Below are 8,436 nucleotides of genomic sequence, written 5' to 3' on the forward strand. Positions count from 1 at the left end.
GACTGTGAGAAGATGAACACTTGAGTAGGATAAGGGATGGCTTAAAAAAAAAAGAGATATTCAACTTGGAGAAGAAAATGTTCACTGGGGAATGATCATCATCTTCAAATAACCAAAGGGTACCTTTGGGAAGATGAGAAGTAGGAGAAGGCAACTCTGGAAAGGAGGACTTCAGAGGAACATAAGAATCTGCTTTGGGGACAACCCGTATTCAGTGAGGATCCTCTCTTGACAGAGATATGGAAGGGAGGGGACAATCAGTGGGGAAAGAGCATGGCCCAAGACTTCTAACTTTAAGGAGCCTCCGCTACCTTAGAATAGAGAAGAACTGGTGGCACTTTAATTGGAGGCAACATTGAAGGTAAGGAGAAACTATTTGCAGTAAATTGAAATGGAGGCAGGAGTAGAAAAGAAAGAGGTTTGAGGATAGAACAAGCATGCTTCATCCTCCTAGGATTCCTCTTTTTATAATAACAATACTGATTATTAAGTGCTTCTATTTACCAAGCTCTGTATCATAATTTTAGCCTCACTGATGATAACCCTGATACAGCAAAAATCAGAAAGCCCCATTTCATACAAGTTGAACTTGAAAAAAATAAAGGAAATTGACTTTAGAAAACATGTTGGCAAGCTTTCCGTGACACTGGCATGCTCGTGTGTGGAACACAGACTGAACGCAAATGGGAACAATCCCTTGGGAGAGCTGCTCGGCAATACTTTTCAAGAGTCATAAAGCTCATCTAATAATCTCAGTCCCAGGGATTCACTCTAAGGAAAATGCCTCTTAAAAAAAAAAAACCCTATATGGTCAAGGTGCTTTAAAATACCTAAACCTGGAAATAATCCAAATTTCCAACAATTTATGAATGGTTAAATAATTTATGCTATATTAACTTCATGAAAAATTATGTAGCCATTAAAATGATAAATGGGAAGACTTTGTGGCAAAATGAAAGACATATAACAAATAATGGGCAAGCATGAGAGTGGAATGCGAAATTTTACACATGCTGTGATTATCACTGTAAAAATAATTATGGCTAGAAATTGAGAGGGACAATAAAGGTATATAAAAAAAGTACTGTTTTGTGAGATTTTGTGCATAATCATTGTACACTTTATAAAATGAAAACAGAGAAGAACTCTTACCGTCGCTGGGGAAATTTGAGACTCACAGCATGTAAGTTAGAGAGCATTGTATGGGTCCTTGGCGAGCGCTCTCTTTGTACAGTTAAGGAAACCAAAGCCCCGAGAAAAGTAGCTTGTCTGTCCCACAACTAGTTAGCAGCGGGGTTGAGGCTAAAACACAGAAGCACAGAGTAGAGGATCCCTGGAAGATTACATTGAACAGCCTGATAATGTGGCAAACACACAGGGTGAAGAGGGCAAGAGAGAAAACAGGATTGCCTGTCATAAAAACTCTCAGATGTGAGCAGCAAATTCAGTCAGTGAAGAACACACCCCATTCTCCGTCTATTGAAAACAGCTACTGTCCACTCACTGAGTGGGGTGTGGGTCTGAAAAGAGAGGATCGGTTTTCTGCCTTTGAGGGTCATCTTCCCCTCACCTTCTCTCTATCCGCATTACCACCTCCTGAGGTCAAGGTCTTGGCAATTATTCTCCAAACTCTCTGTGGGGCCAGTGATGCCCGAGTTGCTGCTCTAGGACTGGAGACGCAATGTTGACTAAGACACACATAGCCCTTGCTCTAATGGTGCTTTCACTTTAGGATTGAGACAGACAATTAGCTTGCAAACAAATAAATAAAATGACTTAATAAGGCAGTGTCTACTACCTTAACCAACAAAACAGGGATTTGTGATGGGGACAGACAGTATGGAGCATGGGGGCTTATAAGCAAGTGGGTAACGTGATCTGACATATGTCTGAAAGCTTACTCTGGCTGCCTTTATTTCTAGGATAATTGCAACAGTCTCTGTCTCTTCTTACTATGGCCAAGGAGGTCTTAACAAAATGTAAATTTGATGTGACTCCGCTCCATCTGAAAACTTTTTAAGATTCCTTGTCAGCCCCGAGCTACAGCTCAGACACTCAGCACAGCTATGGAAATTTTCATGCTAGGCTGCTATACCACCTTCACCCCCGCCACAGTACAGGTCTCGCGCTCTGCACCACAGCCCTCTTCAGGAGTCCCAGCCAGCTACACACTCCCCTCAGGCTGAGCCTTTGAGATGCTGTTCAGAAACTGATCCTTTCCTCCTTTTTTTGTTTATAGAACTCTTTCCCTCTCTTTAAGGTTTTGTTTGAATGTTACCTCTCCCCTCACTCTTCCAGGCACAGCAGATTAGTCACTGCTTTCTCTGTGCTCATAACATGCTTTGTTTACACTTGTATCAGGATATACCACACTGAATCATAATTATGTGTTTGCGAATGCATGTAGGTATAATAAACTCTTAGAGAGCAGAAGCCATATCTTATTTGTATTTTTATATCTAGAACTAAGTGCAAGCTGGGCATCTAGCTTTAGTGAATATTTAATGAATGAGTTGGTAGTAGATCATTGGATAAAAGGATGGATAGGTGGATGAATGAATTACTAAGCAAATAAACACAATCTATCCTCATTTTAAAAGCAAGGCAACTATGATCTGTTTCCTTATCTGTGAAAAGAATCACATAAGGTGATTTTTAAGGCTACTTCCAGCTCCAGGGTCTGATAGTCAATAAATCACAACTGGTTATTGCCATTGGAATCAGAAAGCATTCTTGGCTTGGCTGCTTGAGATATCTCAAAACGCTCCCAGGTTCATGATTAAGGACTGAAAAGTCTGTGGATCCTTAACTTGCAAGCCTGCTGCACTGGGATAAATAAAACCTGGGCCTGGGCTGGGTGTCCTCCTGTCCCAATTGGCAACACTCACCATACCCAACATATCTGGTGAGGGAAGAAGCCTCCAGCAAAACAGGTTTTGAGCCAGCTCAGCAATAGCACAGCTATACATTCCTGTAAATTTCCAGGCCCATGTGAAGGCCGGGACAGGCGTGAATGTTCCGCTATGTCACTCAGCTCCCGTGGTTATTTTTGCTCACCCCATCATCTCATGGATGTGGCTTTCAGGAGAGACTTGTATAGATTTAGGTCAGAGGTCAGGAGATAAATAATTCCTAATTCAGCTTTCAGTGGAGGAGAAAAGAGTGAGGACATACCATTCCCTCTTATCAGAATAAAGATGAGACTGACCTGAGATTCCATTCATGCCAGAAGGCCTGTCTTACACCAGCTACAGACCTAGCCCTCTGTTAGGAGAATATGGAGAGAGATAAAGTGGTTCCTGTCCTCAAGGAGTTTATACTCTAGTAAGAGAGATTGCTAATGTGCCTAAGGTAAGTTATTTGGGGCACAGAGAGGAAAGTCTATGTGGATGAAGGTTGGAAGGTTGAAGGAAGAGGGAAGGAATACTTTATAAAGGAGGAAGTGTCTTCAACAGACAGAAATGGACATTGACTACGACAGTCAGAAAAAAATGCTTGAACAAAGGTAAGGAGAAGTCAAAGTACAGAGCAGTGGGGGAAGGTAAGCAGAGACTTGGGCACAGCAGAGGATAGGTAAGAGAAGGAAGGGAGGTATTTCACAACGTTGAAAGATGAAGGACAGGAGGGGTCAGCCGGGTCTTAGAGACCAGCCTCATCATTATTAAAATAAAATGTTATCTAGTGGCAGTTATTGCCAAACAGGAAACCCTGTTCCTTCCTCTGAGTGCCAATCTCCAGGGTTTAGAATGCACCTGGAAAGCAATGGGGGTCTCTGGAGGCTCTTGAGAGCAGGGTGGGGTAGAAAGTGTTGAGACTTGTTCCCTGCCTGCTTCCCTTTCTTACCTGGATGCCAAGTGGTGGAATTGGCTTGGCAGGGACTTGAGCCTCATGAAGAGTTGGACACGTGACCTCTCTGATACTCTCCTAAGAGTGTCTGTGATCAACTATGTACTTACAGTCAACACAAGGCATTTGCAGAAAATAGAAAAACGTGAGTGTGCATGTGCATGGACATACACACCCAGATGTCTCTGAAAATAAGTCTTCTGGAGTTAACAAAGATGTGATATAGAAGGCCAGATATCAAAAAGCACCTTTCTGGCAGCAGTTATAGGAGTTGGTCCCTCACAGAGATTTCATGCGATAGTCCCGCCCTGCACTCTGGAAGGTAACAGAAATCCCAGCCCTCTCTTTTCTCATGTACGAATGGCAGATTTCCAGGCCCGTGATCAAAGGCAGAGGGAGAGCTCAGAGAAGGGCAAGAGGAAAAGAAAACAGTCAGAATCTGAAACTAAAGCACAGAAAACATTTATTAACCAACAAAGAAGCTCATTTTCGAGAAACTGAGTCCTGCCTTTCAAAAATGCAATCAGCATTAAAATCACTAATTTCCTTCTTCCTCTTCCTTCAGAGGGAGGAGTTTACAGTAAATTAATTTGGAAGTTAAGTGAGTACAAGTTTATCTTTAAAAGTATGTAAGATGGCCGGGCGCGGTGGCTCACGCTTGTAATCCCAGCACTTTGGGAGGCCGAGGCGGGCGGATCACGAGGTCAGGAGATCGAGACCACAGTGAAACCCTGTCTCTACTAAAAAAAAAATACAAAAAATTAGCCGGGCGTGGTGGCGGGCGCCTGTAGTCCCAGCTACTCGGAGAGGCTGAGGCAGGAGAATGGCATGAACCCGGGAGGCGCAGCTTGCAGTGAGCCGAGATTGTGCCACTGCACTCCAGCCCGGGCGATAGAGCGAGACTCCGTCTCAAAAAAAAAAAAAAAAAAAAGTATGTAAGAGACAGAAATAGGGATGAATCAAGCTTCAAAACATAAGCAAAGTAAAGGAAGAAGCTAGGAATTTAAACCTGTCTTGGTGACTTTTTAAAAAGTTACTCTTGCAGATGTGGGGAGTTGTGTGACTCTTTGCTATTTTTAAAAAGTTTTCATTTTGACTGAATCAAGGGGACTTCATTAATCCTTTACCCTGTGAACTGTTTTAGAGCCACAGCCAGGGCTTTTGTACAGAAGGGGACTTTGATGACCTTCAAACAGTATTGATAGGGTAAGTTCCTAGAGTCCCCGAGCAAACAGGCCATTTCTCCTCTAGCTCTCTGTTTCCTGCTGTGCAGAAACTCTGCATAAAGGTGAGAGTTGGTCTGCTAAAAAGAGCCCTGGTCTTAGCCCCAGAATATTTGGGTTCTACTATCAACTCTAACCCCTCACAGACATGAGGCTGTAGTGACATTCCCTCTCTGGGCCTTAATTCTCTTTTACAGAAAATGATGAAATTAGGCATATTTTCTTTGTGGTTCCTGTCAGAACTAATGCTCTATGAATTGAATGTGTTCAGACACCAAATTGGCTAGTTAAGAATTAGATTCTTTTCTTCTTTCCCCTGATGTTCTTGAGGAAAAAAGTAATGACAAAATAATAACTTACTCTATACCAGGCACTATGATAATATGTTTATGCTTATTATTTCACTTGCCAACAAACTGGTATGAAGGAAGAAATGATTCAACTCAACTGCAGCAGCAATTCCAGCGATCTGGTTGGGAGTTAATACTGATGCAGCCCAATTGTCTCCACCTCCTGCATTTCTACCTCAAATCTTTGAAAATGACAAGTCGTGATCTTAACAATGGTATTAGGTGCTAGTAGATCCTGAAGTACCTTATGAATCATAAAAAAAGCTTAAATCATACCCACTATCATTTTGGTGATTAGCAAAGTGTGTTGTAATTTACTTATTTTGAAACCAAGAATCAGTAAATGATATGGAGGGTAACCCAATGAACCAGAATTTTCCATTGCTCAGAATGCCCCATTTCCTAGCCATTTTGGATAAACAGGAACTTACTATGGCATTAGAATAATAATAGCCTACAAGGACTAGATTCTGGTAGCTGCAGCCTTGCCAACAGTCCAGCAATGTGTCAACTGCAGAGATCACTGTCCACTCCAGCCGGGTACCACCAGGGCCCAATCAGACTCCATTTCAGAAATCATGGGCGGTGTTTCCATGGAGCTCTGCCCGAAAAGAGGTGATCTAAATCTTGCATGAGAGATGTACATCAACAGGGAGCTTTGCCTAGAACACTGTGACCTAAAAAATCATATTAAGGAACTCAGAATGCAGAGTCAGTTTCACAGACACCAAGTGACCTTGTGCAAGGCACCTCGCATATTGCCTCGCCTTCTTGACACCCCCTAATGAATGGTGACTACCTCTGTGAATACCTGGGCCAGCGACACGCCCCAGCCGGCTGGGGCAGGCATTCTGATTTTCACTGCTCTGTTTCTTTTTCTTTCTCACTCTCTCTCTCTGTTTTTTTTTTTTTTTTTTTTTTTTTAGGCAGCCTGCTCCTTATATTAATCATCTTGCTGTTTGTTTAGTTCTGGGAAGGCAAGCACTGATTCACAAAGGAAAATCTCGCCTAGTGGTCAGATCAAATAGTATCTTTGCTACATCTCGGCTTGAAGATACTGCCCAATTTATTTTTGATATTTCTTATATAAGGTTGCACATGATACATTTCTTGTGGAATTTAGGGCTAGAAAGGGCTGGGTCCCCCTTGATCAATAGCTATTCTTCCTTTACTAGAGGAAGAGGGCTGTGAAATGCAATCCATGTTCCTTTTTTGTCTAAGCTGCTGGGAAGCTCAAAAATCACATCATATGCTTGATTAAAATTATTCTTATTCTGTTTTTTTTTTTTCTTCGAGCTGTCCTTTCATGACAAGGTCTTAATCTTTTGTCTGTGTTTTAATGATCCTGTAATTTCTGTGACTAATAGTATAAGTTACTTCAAATCCTTTTTGAAAGTAAGTGGCATGCAAATAAATCAATAATGCAGACAACTATGTTTTATAAAAACTTTCCAGATAAGAAAATCGGAAAGATTAAACCTTATTCTGTGATGAAGTCTGAAATTTCATTTCTAACACAAATTAATCATTAATATTTAAAAGCTTATATGTATAACAACTATGAACCTTTGCATATTCCTTGCCATTTATAAGGCAAATGCTTTCACATACGTGATCTCTTCTTATAATTAGCATTCACACTTTACAGATGAGGAAAGTGAGGCTTAGTGAGATTAAGTTAGTAAGCTCAGATCTTCTGACCCTAGGCCAAGTCTCGAGTTGTTCTCCCCACCCCGCCCCCAACATCACTTTGCCTCTCATTGTCTTCTCATTTAAATCAGCATTCTTCTCACTACCTCTAGACAAACACTTTTTTTAAATGTGTCAATCAGAATTAAGCAAAGAAGCCATTTCAAGTGTTTATTTCTCTTGCTGGGAGGGTGTGTAAAAAGTTTGGAAACCACTGATTTAAGGTCTAAAGGGTCAAGCTTGAAGCTTGGAGTGGTCACTTCTAGAAGATCTGAACTCCCTGTCATCCTGGGGTTCCCTGCATCAGTTTAATGGGGTGGGGGGGGACATCCAGTCTCGTACTTTTCTCTTCTAAATAAATGTAATGCCTAAGTGACATGCAATACCTGTAATACCTATTGACACCAAATCAACAGATTGCTGGGACAGTCAAGGAGAAGAAAAGTTCGTTACTCCCTAGGGCTTGTTGGTGAGAAAATACATGTGAGTCTTTAAATTGAAAGTGTCAGAGACATGTTGTTCCACCAAGTGAGGAGTGGAGGGCAGTTGGCCAGCTGACTTTAACACGACTCTGAAAATAAGTTCTTGGTAAGCACTGCATTTGTATTTTTGCTTTTTGCCACTTCAGGCAACCTACCTACTGCCAATTACAAGTTGAAAAGCTTTGGAGATAGTTTGTATAGAAGGTCCTCTGCCTACAGAAACTTCTGGGAGGATGAGTACCCTAAAAGAGATGTGCATCCGATGAGGTTGTGTCTGATTCTCCTCCAGGTTTGGACAGACCCAATTCTAGTTTCCCATTAGGGCCCAGATCCTGCCCACAGTCTGGGGGCTAGAGAGGCTAATCTCAAAGGGCTAGAAATGAGTCAGTTTCCACGCTCAAGATCAGGCGTGTGGCTTCCTGAAGCACAGACGAGGAAGCGTTGAATTTCAAAGAGCAAATTTTTTTTTTCTTTGCATACCATATCCGGAACTGAAACCACCAATTCATTTCACTTAAGATTTTGCACTATACTCAGATCATCAATAACATTCCAGAGATAAGATACCAAGATTTTCTCAATGCAGACATTCTGTCTTCCTCTCTTTCTGTCTTTTGGTGATGACTATTATTGAATTCTTCTTCTTTTTCTTCTTCTTTTTGAGTCCTGATAACACAAAATTCAGAAGGCTTTGTTTTTTTCATAGGTGTCTGTGAGTACTAGAAGTCAAATGTCCAAAAATCTGCTGAGACTTTCATCTTGCTCATAACTTTCTGCTTTCCCTTGCTAGTCAGGTGTGTGTAAGGTCACAGATCCAGCATTCCACTCGAGGGGGTAACTAGTTTT

This window comes from Nomascus leucogenys, chromosome 11, assembly GCF_006542625.1.
Source record: "Nomascus leucogenys isolate Asia chromosome 11, Asia_NLE_v1, whole genome shotgun sequence".
NCBI lineage: Eukaryota > Metazoa > Chordata > Mammalia > Primates > Hylobatidae > Nomascus > Nomascus leucogenys.